General features: G+C 39.3%; 1 protein-coding gene across 1 annotated transcript in view; it reads left to right on the top strand.

The window, feature by feature from the left end:
- The window catches only part of SCML4 (Scm polycomb group protein like 4), a 508,956-nt gene that overhangs the window by 356,065 nt on the left and 137,458 nt on the right, over nucleotides 1-15,433 (top strand). The window lies entirely within an intron of this gene.

Genomic DNA, 15,433 nt, shown 5'->3' with positions numbered 1-15,433 from the left:
AGATCTATCATGGCCGCTTATGCTTCCCTTAAAACTGAACACAATGCCCAATGTGTACATCACACATTGGACAAGCGACAGTCTTTCGGATGGACTTGAGCACAGTGCCTGAAAGACCTCAACATATGAAGACTTAGACGCAAGTCTGCATAGAAACTTGGAACCACATGCTCACATCTGCGACAGGCCACAATGCTTTTGGGTTGCACTATTGGCAGAGGTGCCCTGAGAAAATGCTGATACCTGGGAATCTTCTGTCATCGGCAAGACCAGCCAGTCATCTATATATACACCCAGAACATGCAATTTAGACCTTAGTGCTTCTGTTGCTCAATCACTTTATTTATATATTTATTTATTTGTTTTTTTTCTAGTGCACTACTGACCACTGTCTGGTGGCTGTTAAAAATTGGGTCTCTAGTTGGGAGTGGTTTGCACCCTGTCCAATTAGGGACCCTCACTCTAATCAGGGTAAGGGAGCCACACATATAGGATACCCACTGCTCAGCCCCTTGAAAGCGTAGCATGAGCAGTCAGGCTTATTTCAGAGGCAATGTGTAAAGTATTTGTAAACCCACACAGAGTAACACAGTGAAAACACCAAAAAAGTACTCCACATCACTTAGGAAACATAGGCAATATTTATCTGAGTGAAACAAGACACAAACAACAAAACTCCAACATACACAAGCAAAGATATGAATTTTTAAAGATTAAATGTAGTATAGCGCTTAAAAACACAATAGCTCCAACTGGGGGTATCACAATGTCTTGATGAAGTCATTTCCGACAGTCCAACGCAGCTCGCGAGGGAGTACGGGCCAGTCACAGAGTTGCATGGACCCCCAGGTGCAGTACCCTGGAAATCGATGAGGAAACAGACGTTGCACGGAGTTGGGGAGGTGAGGCGTCGCTGGAACCAGTTCAGCATTAGTTCCCTACTGCCAGGCAGGGGAGGTGAGGCATTGGTTATTTACAGTTGCAGGGAAGGTGATGCGGCATCAGTGCCGAGGTGTTGGTTGCTGATGACATGGAGGGGTAGATGAGCCCAGCAGGTCAAGATGTGAGCCGTCGACTTCCCGGTGTCATGATCACACCATGAGGCTGCATGGAGTTGGAGCCAGATGCCAAGGATGTTGGTAACTGAGCCAGATGCCACGGATGTCGGTAACTGAGCGCTCTGGACTCACTCTGTGGTGAGACTTTGGAGGCGCTGTGGTGGCGTTGGGCCTGCAATGTTGGTCATGGTCATTTCTCTCAGCGGGGACCACGGCTTTGGGGCAGGCAGCGATGTGGAGTTGGACAGTGGAGACAGTTGCAAAGTCGCTCTGGAGTCAATGTGCTTGGTTTCTACTTGGTTGCACCAGAACTCACTCCCAAGGCCCCAGGAACTGGTTTTGGCACCCCTTGGCAAGTCAGGACTCTCTTTAAGAGAGCACAGTTATCGGCAGATGAAGTCTTTGAAGTCCCTGAGACTTCTTAACAGTAGTCAGGCTCAGTTCACGCCTTTGGAGAACCTTTGGAAGCAGGATGTAGAAAGCAAAGTCCAGTCTTATCACTCCCAGCACAGAAGCAGCAAGTAGCAGGCTAGCACAGCAAAGCAACAGGCAGAGTGACAATCCATCGTACAGCATCCAGCTCTTTTCTCTAGCAGAATGTCCTCAGTCCTGAAGGATTCTAACTATGTGGGGTTAGGGGTCCAGTATCTATACCCATTTCTCTCTTTGAAGTAGGCAAACTGCAAATAGAAGTCTTTGTACTACACAAGATCCTGCCTTTCCCTGCCACCGCTCCAGACATACTCCAGGCGGTTGGAGACTGCTTTGTGGGAGGACAGGCACAAACCTATTTAGGTGCAAGTGTTAGCTCCTTTCACCACTCTCGCTCAGGAAGACCCATCAGCCTGGTAATGGGCCATCAGGAACACAGGGCACACCTCAGCTCCGTTTGTGTGACTGTCTAGTGTGAACACACAAACAGCCCAACTGTTAACCTGACCCAGATGTCTATACAGAATAGTTAAGCAAGGAAATGCCGACTTTCTAAAAGAGGCATTTTCAAACTTATAATTCAGAAACCAACTTCACCAAAAGATGCTTTTTTGAATTGTGAGTTCAGAGACCCCAAACTCTAAATCTCTATCTGCTCCCTATGGGAAATACACTTAAAAGATATTTTAAGGTAATGTTACCCAATGGGAGAGATAGGCCTTGCAATAGTGAAAACCTTATTTAGCAGTATTTCACTATCAGGACATGTAAAACACACAAGTACATGTCCTACCTTTTAAACACACTGCTCCCTGCCCATGGTGCTGCCTTGGGCCTACTTTAGGGGTGACTTACATGTAGTAAAAGCAAAGGTTTAGGCCCGGCAATTGGGTGCTCTTGCTAGGTCAACATGGCAGTGTAAAACTGCACACACAGGCACTGCAATGAAACATGTTTGCAGGACTACTCATGTGGGTGGCACGATCAGTGCTGCAGGCCCATTAGTAGCATTTGATTTGCAGGCCCTGGGTACACCTGGTGCACTATACCAGGGACTTACTAGTAAATCAAATATGCCAATCATGGAGAAGCCAATGTTACCATGTTTTAGACACAGTCACCAATCATCAATACATTTTAGACAGAGAGCATATGCACTTTAGCACTGGTTAGCAGTTGTAAAGTGCCCAAAGTCTTACAGCCAACCAGAATATGTCAGATAAAATAAGAGGAAGAAGGCAAAAAGTTCAGGTATAACCTGCAAAAAAAGGCCAGGTCCGACAGTGGCCTCCAAGCATTTTGGGGCAGAGTCTAGGGAACGGGCCAGATAGTTCAAGAGTCAGAACTGGATATGGAGACCCACAGATCTCTTGCAATGAGGGCGGCTCCAAGGTACCCTTTATCCTATAATTCCTTAGAGCTGATGAAGCCTTGAAGTGTAAGAGTCCTGAGGGTCTGCTGGCAGAGGCAAAGCTGGTTTTAAGCGTCTAATACAGATTACTTTTATTCAAATTATATATGCTGTTCCAGAAGGCACGCTTTTTATCAGTATGCTTTCATTATTATCCCCTATTGACACATTAAGGACATTAAGGACCACTATGATACTGCATAAGCTCTTTTGTCAAGAATTTTCCTGTGAGCTAAAAGGTTACTTGCCGGGCTACAGTACTCTGCAGAAACAAAGTGGTTGGATCCCTGCAGTATATAAGAGGTTTTCATCACTAAAAACAGCAGATTGTGGCATAATTTGGCTCTTAGATTAGCCAAACTAATGCTTGCTCATAACATTCCAATCTGTAATTCGTCATCACCCAATCAAATGGACATTTCTTTGTTAGCCTGCTACTTGGAGCCAGAGTGTCTTACAGAAGCCTGCACATCATGGGCATGCTGGTAGCTGAAATTGTACCCAGACAGTAAGCGATCATTAGCCCAGTGGGTAATGTGGCTCTTGGACCCTGCAGTGTGAGATGCCCTGTACAACACAATATGGCTTTTAATACCCACAGTGTTTGGGGAAGAAGGCCTCATTTTCTTGCCTACATTAGGGCACAACCTCCCAGACTACGGTGCTGCAGAAGTTGTGCACTGTCACACTACATGTTCACCATACTGAAGCACAATCATTCTGATTGTCACAGTTGTGCATTTTTATTTGCAAAACATGTTCTGCTTCATGATTACGAGGTATTTACTAACATCAGTATACAGTGAGGAAACCTTGCTCCCAGGGCACAAGTTGGGGTACACAGCGTCCACCCACTATTTTCACAGGGTGGACGCCATCCCCCTACAAGAAGTGAGCCCCACTGAAGTATGCTAAACTTGTTCCAGTGTAATTTTCATACACCGAAACATATTCAGCAACGTCTGCACCTTTCTGCTTTCGTTTTTCAGCAGCAACATGCAGGAGGCGAGGGGCTTTCATGTTTCAGACTCCAACTGAGCCCATAACAAAGGCCAAATTTAAGAGACCATCAGGCCTCCTTTTGTTCCACTTATTGTGACTGGAAGCTATCCGAGCCTCACACCCAGATGCAAATGCATGGGAGGTGAAACAAAGGTACACAGCTTGTTATTATCACTTCACAAACACTTAAGAGAGGCATGTTTTTTACATTTTTCAATACCTGTTTATAAGAATCTTTCATGCACTGTAAGAATGTCAGATTTGTTGGTCTGTTCCAGTATTTCCACAAATAACAATTTTAAAAACAGTATATTGTTTTATTCCTCTGATAGCGCTACTCATCCTACTGCAAGGTGTCAGAGCACTTTACATCACACGTGCCCATTATATGTTGTCAATAAATCCTATAAATGTGTAAATCAATGTCCAAAATGTGTTACATAAGACAGTGAGAGTTATAAGGTGTAGGAGTCACATGTCCTTCAAAGCCTGCTATATTAGAAAAATTACAATTTATGAACTGCGAGTAACAAAAAGATCTCTTTGTAAAAAATCAGTAACTACTTACCTGGTGACATAAAATAAAAATGTATCATTTGCAGTTAGATGATGTGCTTTGCAGGAGGCATATTGACCCTCTGTGCTACTTTGATTCAAAAGTGGGACTAGAGAAAAAACAGGTTTCGCCAGCAAATGCATTACCCTCCACAGTTATCTTGCCATTATTATTATTCCCTGAGATTTACTGGGCACACAGAGATCTCTGCAGTAGGTGCCGTAGCCCCACAAATATCTTTAAAATGTAGACTTTGCAACCAATTATGCAGAACAGATTTATTGCCATGTTTCTCCGTGTTGCCAATTTTTTGTGGCAAGGTTTTTAAAACATAATATGTAAGTTGAGGCCCAGATTTTGCATCAGGTTGTGTCACTTTTTTGGCACAATACCAACTCAGATTCTCATTTTTTAAATATTGTAGAGAGCTCACATGCAATCATGGTGGACCTGCTAAACCTGCGTGAGGTCTTAAGATTTGATGTCACTTCATGTGATGTCCCTTCTTGTGAGGTCATGGGTTGTGATGCCACAAGCGATGCCATGTGCCGGGACCGTCACTCACGGTGATGTCAAGCGCCATGCTGTCACTTGTATACTGGTACCTATTTTTTTAGACTTGTGTTCTGCTTGCTCCGCTATACATTGAAACCGTCTTCAAACAATGGGAAGGTGTTATGTCCTTAACGGTGGTGAACGCATCATCAGTGACCCAGGAGGGAAATATCTCTGTGAGTGAATTGACGATCGGGTTAACTAAGGAAGTTACTAGAAAACAATTATAAAATAACTTTGGCTCAGTGAGTGAAGTACTCGCTGCTGACATGATCTGCTTGCGTAGGTGAAAGTGCAGCAGGCCTAACTAAGCCTTCCTTCCTTCTGAAGTTGATAAGCTAGATATGTTAAGATAGAAAATCGTAACATGTAAATTGCTGCTCTTAAAGATAACTACATCTGGCGTACTAAGCATCTTACAAAATAAGTTGTTGTTATTAAGCTGTGTACAAGCATCAGAGGGGTTATCGCAGTTCACAGCCTATCAATAGCTCAAGGAGCACATGTAGAACTACCAACTGATTCGTTTGGAACCATGTTATGCCTGCACAAGGCTGGTAGTTGGTTTAAAGCGGAAGCGAATTCGGAATTGCTTGTCTTCCCATTCTGAATAGAGGTGGTTTAGCAGTTCGAACTGAGATGTGCCTTTTGGGGCATGTTGTGCACACGACTGGCCTACAGTGGTACCCATGAGTAAAACACGTGAATGAAATGCGCTTCGGGAACTACCAGTGGTTGGAGGGTGACCATGCGTCCCGGATTTGCCGGGACAGATCCGGTATTTCGCCACCTGTTACGACAGATTTACGGCCCTTTCTAAGTGTTCTAAAGCTGTGCTAGTTAGCAGCCGTAATAAAGAAACAATTTTATTTACAGGTATGACCCTGGCTTTAAAAATTACATTTTATTTATTTTCGTTGTGCCTCTTCTGTATTCCAATGTTTCATTCCGCGTCGCTGAGTAATTGTAGTCCTTCTTCCATTTTTGTGTTGGGATATTGGGCTACCACAGCCAGCTCCACTCCTGCCACACGCCATTCTGCCATGTAATAACGTCCTATCACATTATTTACTTGTCACTTCAAAAACGTCTCATATCTGTGGCAATACTTGGCTTCTTGACAGAGGGCAAGGATTACAAGAGCTGTTCCTGTTACTTTGGCGGCAGGCGGAGGGTAGAGCGCACCAAGGCGTTCATATACTTTGCATATGCGTCCAACTTTTAGAGTTTCAGGGGTTTCTGCCTTTCAAACCTGCCAGCAGAATTCAAAACAGATAATCTGAGCAGTAAGTACTGTTTGCGAGATAAGGAAAATATACTTTTGGACTAGTTGCATGAAAACAGGTTCACAGAAGCGATCTGCTAACCCGCACACATTCATGACCCCCAGGCCTTCCAGACATACGTTATAGGAAAGGGAGCTCTTTTACTTCACGTTATTAATGGAGATTTAGCCACGTTGATGATCAAGAGGATAAAACGTGATATTAGTCAGGATACTGATAGACTTTGAGGTGAAAAGGCCACATTGGCTTAAACAGCCCATATTGGCCCTGCTCTTTGAGGTATATTATCTCACCAACACCAAGAACGTGTTTTCTCAGGTCAGGCGCGGATGTAGATGGGACAGGGGCTTAAAACCTCATGTTCCTACAGACGTCCTGCTTTTAACGCCAGGCAGCGTGCGTGCGTCTCTGCCTGCGGTTACCTTCGAAGCTGCTATGTTATCAGCCCGGAAGCAGTGGTCATGCAGCCTACCATGATGCATGTGTGGCCTCCAGCATGGACGGAGCAGCAGCCACACCTTGGGGCCCCTCACACCACATACACACACACAGGAAGTCTCAAGCGAGTTTGCAATTTAACAAAAGGTTGAGCAGAAAGCTACGGAAAAAAAATTGAGGTGTAGGTTTTAGGTTTTTTGTGAGAAATAAAACAACGAAGAGAGCACGCAGGACCTAACCTGCTCAGGCAGCCTCACGATTATTTTATTTCCCAGGACTGCTCCTTGTACTCAGTGTTCACTATTAAGATGGAGTTTGTGTTGCCGCAAGAATAGGAGTGATGTGCTGTATCAGTATAGGCGACACACTGAGGGCCTGGTTCACAAAGGTAAACTTACACTTTTGTGGAAGTTTTCAATTGTTTGGTATTCACAAATGTATTTTACAAGTGGTATTTATACGACTGCGGAGCCTTGGCACATAAAAAGAAAGGACTGTCCAGGCTCTTACTTTGTATCCACTAATGTCCTTACACCCACATAAACAAAAGATGCTGCTAAGAACTATTAAACTCTTGACTCACAAAAAGACCCAATTAAGAAGCAATGCCACACAGTCTGGCATTGAATTGGACTAGCTGATAGTAATTAGACCCAAAGTGTGACATCAAAAAGTGCCACTTTATTAGGAGAACAAGGTTCTATTACCGCTGAAATGAAATAAAATCCTCCCATAACACAGAATAATTTGTAAACTGTTATTACATACGTTATATCTCATGCATGTTCCTTGCATGATTGAATTTCATGATCACATGTAGAGCTTCATGTTCATCATGACCACTGGGAAGACCACTAATCTACAGCCTGACCTAGCCCTTGAATAACAGAATGCGTGACTGAGTGCCGTAACCCACAAGGTCATGCTGCATGCTAGTGCACATAAAGTTGACATGACAGTTTGTAACAGCTACATAAATCAAATTGCATGACAGCTTTATAACATACATATAAAACTGTAGGACAAATTGAATGGTAAAATGTTTACAACTCGTATTATAATGTACCACAATGCTCCCCTCAGTTTTATCTTCACAATCACATTGTCTTATTGAACAATTCAGAGGGAGCAGAAGCTCCAGGACATTTACGGAAGTGTCCGTGAAGCAGATCTTAGTGAGCACAAGTAAGATTTAGACTAACAGTGGTGTCAGCAAATTCCCACCCTGTTTTCAGTGTAGCTCTTCAGTTATGGAGAAGATGATGATGCGTTGAAGTGAACAGTTTGAGTGAAAAGATTTACTAAGGGTTCCATTTGAATCTGTATGAGGTCGCTCTGTATAACTTTCCTTTGTTTCTTTTAAGCTTTTTATTGAGACAAAGTCCCCTAGTTCCACCCACTAGAAACATATTCTAATTATAATTTTTCAGTACAGAAAAAAAACATAAAAATAAACAATAATACAGCATAAAAGCTACTTACATAAAATGTTTTTGTACCCTTATTTTCTTAAATAATAATAATAATAACAGCAGACAGTCATAGTGCTAACACCACACTTTTTAATTATTCCCATGATATTGTTTCAATAAGCCCCATATTTTTAAAAACGTACGATGCTGACCCATCCTTTTATAAAATAATTCTTCTTTAGCCATTACATATCTTAATTTATTAAGCTAGATGGAGGCTGAGGTGGTGTCCATAGTACACCAGTTCTGGACTCATATATGAGCAATCAAGAACCCAAATGACATAACATTTTTGTGCTTTTTGACGTTCGCAGATGCTCCATCAGAGCCATAAGTGGATCAGGTGGTATCTCTTTTTGACACATATTAGTTATTTCTTCACTTGGGGGCCTCCAATAATGTTACAGGGCAAGACCATAATACATTTATCCAACCCCAGTTTATAGTAGAAACCTCAATGATCTTTCAGATTACACATCTCAAAATTGATGTAATTGGGCTGAGAAAACTGCGGGTAGATTACTGGACTCTAAAGTACTCAAGTTTTGGGAGACAAAAAAAGTAATCCATCCTAGGGCATCTGTAGTATTTTGTAATTGTATATCTATAGTGCAGCTGGTTAGTGTGATGAAAGTGCCAGATGTTCACTAATCCATAACTTTGGGCCAATGTATCTTTGTCACTTTCAGTTTTGGCCCTCACTGAGGAGATGTTGCCCTTGCTGGTTCTACAAGCATCAGGGTGCTAAGGATGCATTAATGCTCTCCCAATCAAACATAGGAGCCGTAAAAGTAGCTGTTTTTTTGGAAAGCTTGAATTCCATTGGTTCTCTTTACAGAACAGTTACGTTTTTGGACCTTGACACTCACAACTAATGAAGAAATTGCAGCATGATCAGGGTTGGGGGTAGCAGACATGGCATTATGGAAAGAGAATGAAAGTCATATACCAATCCAAGAGGACACATATGTCCTCATTAGATAGATAGAAGCGAGCTTCTCAGGATGAGGGACTAGATTGCACTTTAGTGTAGTCATCCATCCATTACCATGAGCATGTGAGATGGTAACAATTTACCAATGAAGGATGAGGCTGTACCAAGATTAGACAGCAAGTTTATAATGTTTGTTGCCATTGTAGTCATGTCACAGAAGAAGCTGGATGGAGGCACGGTCAAGGGTGGATCCAAGGCAAGCACATGCTTAATATCATTAAGGCACAGCCTCTCAATGTTCTGCGTGGGTTTCTTCTCTGAACTTTATCTCATTAGTATCCTAGGGTCAACTGCTCGTGACTCAACAGGCAGATCTGTAATACCCTATTCAGGTTGGCTGGAGATCAAAGGAGTGCAAGAGGGAGAAGCATGAATAGTTGAAGAGGGGCGTGGAATGAGGCTAGAATCTGGTGGGAGGAACTATTTTTACAACACTACTCCAGCAACGCGTGAATTTAGCACCAAAAGATGCATCATAATTTCTGACACATCTGTGAAAATGTGCGCCATGGAGCTCTGTATTGTAAATGCAGCACATCTATGGCGTCATTAGGGAATCTTTGAGAAGCGCAAGAAATCTGACACATCAATGCCAATGTGTCAGATTTTTGTAAATGAGGCCCTTAGTATCCTAATTAATCTCCATAAGAAGAGCTTCGAAGTTCCTAGTTTATATAATGGAACCAACTGAGCTCTTTTACTGGTCTATACACCAATTATAGTGAGTCAGGTGAGCACCAGGGATTCTCACTCTATCTTTCCTCTATTTCCATTTTTCTCATGGGCTTTCTGCTAAAGTAGTTAGAAGGGTACTACAAGTCCTTCTTCCTTTGCCTTGGCAATACTAAACTCTAAAGCAGGCACTCTGATTATTGTCTGACTCCGTCGAGGGCCGAAATAGCTCCCTCCATTAGAAGATTTTTGGCTCATCATCGAAATACCTAACTCTATACACACCTGAGGCAGTGCTCACATGGCTATGTAGATGAGTGGACATGCAGAAGGGCACAGAACAGGATGTGCTGGGAAAGGAGATCAAAGCAGCTCAGCATACCTGTGTTGGTTTTCAGCTCAAGTGTGGTCACCCAGTCACATCTCTACCATTTCTTACTATTGTCGTACATATGATCCAAATGCTGTTCAAGGGGGTATCTGGTGTGCCCTTCAAATGCTTCTTGCAGACTGACCTTCATTTAAGAGTAAGACTGCTTTCTAGATTTGTGACTGCCGCTTGTTTATAAGCCTCTCTTGGGTAGAGGCAAAGGAGACCATCTGCCACAATAAACCATCCACAGGTGATGTTGAAATTTTGTTCAGCCTGGCCACAACTTGCTGGAAAATATCTAGCCACAATCAGAAAATATTCAGATAGATACCTGCAGGTTCAATTTGAATAAAATCTATGCCAGTATCAGACACAATTTTTTTTTTAGTAAGTTCATAACCAAAAGTAATGAATAAACAAATATGTAATATTCAATACATTTCTGGCCGATAACATATCAGCTACATAAAATGGTGCTAACATGATTAAAATGATAGTTGGTTTCACTGGTATTCTTTTCCAATAATGTAACATTTTGACAGTAGCTCTGATATGTGTGAGGGTCAGTCCTTAGTCACATCCAAAACTGACAAGTTGTAAGCGAGTTGCAAACAAACTCTCATGCAGAAGAGGATATTAACCCAATGAAAATAATTGCAAATTAAGCTTCATAAACTCCTTAAAGAAGGCATGGAAGCATTCAGAAAATATTCCTTTGTGATCTCAACAAAAAACATTGACAAGGGAATAGCATTGCAGCAACAGTCTGGAAGCTGTGCAGGTTCAGGCTGCAAGCATATTCCAGACCTAAATGTATTGGCTACTGCTTCGTCTTATCACCCCTGAACTTAACCAAGCCCCAGATCTTCAAAGAAACGCATTGATGTAGGTAAGGAGGACTCCAGAACAAGCCAAACCTTAAGAGTTGGATTTTTAAATATGATCTGCAATAGTGAGGATGATCCCAGCTGAGTTAACATAGGCTATGCTTAAGCAAGGGGAGTTACCAAAATTATGGTGAGGAATCTGAGGGCCTGATTCAGAAAGGTAAACTTACACTTTTGTGTAAGTTTACTATTAACAAACATATTTTACTAGTAATAGTCCCCGCATTTTATGTCCAGAGCCTCCACCAGAGATATTTTAAGGCATAGGCAAAATGGCCTTTGGCCCAGGGCTCCAGCCTTTTAGCCCCCCACCCCCCCCTGATAAATCCAGCCCTGTTCTGCAGAGTTTTGCCCTGATGACCTTGAATAATTCTTAAACATATTGTTTAAAATATTGTTTCCCTTTAATTTATTTTTAAATTGAGTGATGTATGAAACTCTATTACAGACATTTTGCTGAAAAATTTCATTATGTTTCATGCAGCATCCATAAACAAGTTTATTTTATATCAAAACAGGACCTCACATATGAGAAATGGGAGGGTGTCACAGAAATTCTTTGCAGTAACATCAGGGAGGGTGTCACATAAATACTTTGTAGTAATATAAGTGAGCTGCTGTTGTGTTACAATATTGAAAACGTATGTCACTCTCCCTGAATATTAGATGGAACAATTTTAAAATCTGAATGAATGCATCTGTGCACTATCAGTGACTTGCCCAAAGAGCTGCAGGCAAGAGATGAAACTGGGTCATAAATTCAAAGCTGTTATGAACAGAGGTTCCCAAAATATATTCGGCCCCAGGCCTTAAGAGGTCTCTGGACTCTACAGTCATAAAGATACTACTAGTAAAATACGTTTATGAATAGAAAACAATCTTAAACTTACACAAACATGTACGTTTACCTTTCTGATTCAGGCCATGGGTGTCCTTCCATGAATTAAAAAAATCCAAAAATTCTGTCAGTTCTCAAAGTTGAATTGTTGCAATGTGTTCAAGAGACAGCACATTTTCTACTGTTCGAGGCAGTTTTAAATAAAAACATAAGACCCCAGATTATGTCAGTACTGTAAAAGTTGCCAAAACAATTCTATATCTCCAAGGTGGCCACAGATGCTTGCACTTCTTCTTCTGTAGCCCCCTTTGCACAGAAGCACATTTGGGAATTGCCTTTTCAGTGCACACATGCCATATCACCCATATGGGTGCATGGGCAGAGAGGCTCTCCATAGGAAGGCTGCATTTAATATTGTCTCTCAGACTTTCAGTACTGTGCAGGATTGTACACGAGAAAGCACATCTTTAGGTCTGACCTTTGAGACACCTTTAACTGTTTCTCCAGACTATTGTTTTGCCCTCAAAATCGTGTATAATACAAACACATAGAGGGGTTTTTGGTATGTGCTCTTCATCCTTAAGTTAGTAAAAAGAATTCACAATTCGCTCCCACCTACCGCAGCATATAGCATGGGGTGTTGGACAAAACACTTTGCCCATTGGCTCTTTTCAGTTTGAGTGACTGCACGAAGCCTGTGCACATTGGTCACCTCAACCTAAAAGTAGATCCTTTCTCTGTGACAAACATAGTTTAAAGTGTGTTACATGTATTTATTTATATAAATATTTATTTTACCTACACTTTGCGTGCCCTTAGAGTTTGATTTATTTTCTGTTTCTTTTTTAAAGTTGCTGTTATAAACTGTAAGTGAAGTGTAAGTAAAGTGTAAGTGACATTTTAATATTGCAGCTGTAGGTGACTTGAGTGCTTGTTCAGTTAATGATATATTCTGTATTTAGACTAAAAAAATTTAGGTAAGTAACGTCGTTTTTAAGAATATTGTTGTTTTTATGATCATTTTCAGTAATATAGACTGTAAAAAATATTGTTTTAATTATTTTATTGTGTTTTTATTAATATAATAGCTTTATGTGTTGCTAATGTTTGTCTAATTGTTATTGTTTTTTTTAATATAGTTTGTAATTTTAAGTGATTTATATTTTGTTGCTTAGTTATTATTAGCAATTTACATATTCATAACGGGATGTTGGATTTGTAGGGGTATTGTGTGGGAAGTTAATTAAGTAAGAATTATTAAACAACAATTATTAATAGTTAATTAATTATTTAATTGATTATTAATTATGTCAACCATTCAGTACTCATTTATTTTAGTTATATTTTAAGTGTGGGCTGCTGGGTTTGTTGGGAGATAGGGTGGGAAATTAACAATTAATCATTTATTCTTCATAAAGTATTTAGTTTATTATTAATTATATAGACTGTTTAATACTGACTTATTTCAGTTATGTTATTGAGTGGAATGCTGGGTTTGTTGGGGTATATGGTGGGAAGCTAATTAATAATAACTTTGCAACTATATATTGTTACTTATTTAATTGATTATTAATGATGTAAATTGTTTAATACTGATTTATTTTAGGTATTTTTTAAGTGCAGGCTGCTGTGTTTGTAGGGGTATAGGGTGGGAAGTTACAAAAAAAATTAAGTGTAATTTAATTCAATGTTGATTTTTGTTTTACATTGTATGTTCATTGATTGCTAATTATGTAAATTAATTAAGGTATCAATTATTGTGTAATTGTTCTACTGTCTAATATATTTAATTTTGTATTTTAGTATTAATATGTGTATTACACATGTATTTTTAAATATTGTGTTTAACTTTTTGGTTGAGTTGATTGGAAAGAAAATACATATAATATGTTTATAATAATTGTTAGTCATATATCATTTATTAGCTGTAATTAATTATGCATACATCCTTGTTAAACTTTTTTAAAAACATTTTTAATTTATATTATGGTGCTTGTGGATGTTTGTTTTTCACCATGATATTTATTATTTGATTTGTTTTAATGTAGTAATTGAAGTTAACTCTATTTATTTTGTCTCTTTTTGGTAGATAGGCAAGTTGAATTTTGATTTCAAAATGGCGGCCATCTTAAAATGTTCAATTTTAACATAAATAGATGACAATTACTACAGTATTTTAGTACAAGTGAGTCAAATCAAATTCATATCATTAAGCTTTAATGCAATTATGGTAGATACATATGATACAATTATGTGATGAGTATCAGTGTTGCTTATATTGGAAAATTTGAATAGAGTATATGAAATATTGAAAATAAGCCTAAAATGTTGGATTCAAAATTTTGGATTCATAATTGTACAGGAGCTTCTTTGGAATACACATGCCCACTTGGGCGTTATTAAGCCTGATGTAATCATGGTAGATTTATATGATATATATATATATATATATATATATATATATATATGGTTTAATCATGTGATGAGTATTTGTGTATTTTACACTGTACAAAGACTTTTAAATTCAACGATTTATAAGGATTATGATGAATATTAGATATGAATTTTATTTGACTCACTTGTACCAAAATACTGTATGAATTGTCATCTATTTATGTTAAAATTAAACATTTTAAGATGGCTGCCGTTTTGAATTCCAAATGGTGTGGGAGCTGTAGTTTTGTCCGTTTTTTATGTTTATGTTTTGACTTGGGCTATTTATTTGCACTGTTATAGTAACAATCTATACGTGACAAAGGCTGTTGCCGAAACGCATTGGATGATTTGCTGAATAAACTGTTTTTTTGTATATCGGAGGTGTCCTGGTTCTCCTTATATTTGAAGGGAGTGTTGGAAGATATATATATATATATATATAATGTATATATATATATATATGTATGTATATATATATAATATACATATATATAGTTTATTATTTTATTTTTAATGTATACATATGTATAAAATATATATTATTAAATGTTAATTAATAATGTTTATAGTCAGTTTAATATTTATTCTACATTAATGGGCTTATGGGCTTATTAGTATATGTATTGTATTTGAGGTGAAGTACTTTCCCTACTGTTGGATAAGTGCTTAAGCTGAAGTAATAATAGTAGATCTAACCCCACCAAAGTCCATCGTTTTCCCTTCTGTGGCGTCATTTGGAGTGGGAATAGTAAATTTAACCCCTCCAAAGCCCTACACATTCCTCTCTGTTGCATTGACTGGAGTAGGAATAGTAAATGTAACCCTCCAGAGTCCAACACTTTCCATACTGTTGCACAGTCTGGAGTAGGAATAGTAAACCCAGCCCATCCGAATTTCCCTATTTTTGCATAAACTGGAGTGGGAATAGTATATCTAATATTCCCAGACTTCCATGCTATTCTTACTAATGGTAAAATATATTTTGTAGTATTGTTTTTTTTTATAGTTTATTATATTTGTTTT

Source organism: Pleurodeles waltl, chromosome 5 (assembly GCF_031143425.1).
Source record: "Pleurodeles waltl isolate 20211129_DDA chromosome 5, aPleWal1.hap1.20221129, whole genome shotgun sequence".
NCBI classification, from domain to species: domain Eukaryota; kingdom Metazoa; phylum Chordata; class Amphibia; order Caudata; family Salamandridae; genus Pleurodeles; species Pleurodeles waltl.
This window is presented reverse-complemented; position numbering and strand designations above follow the sequence as displayed.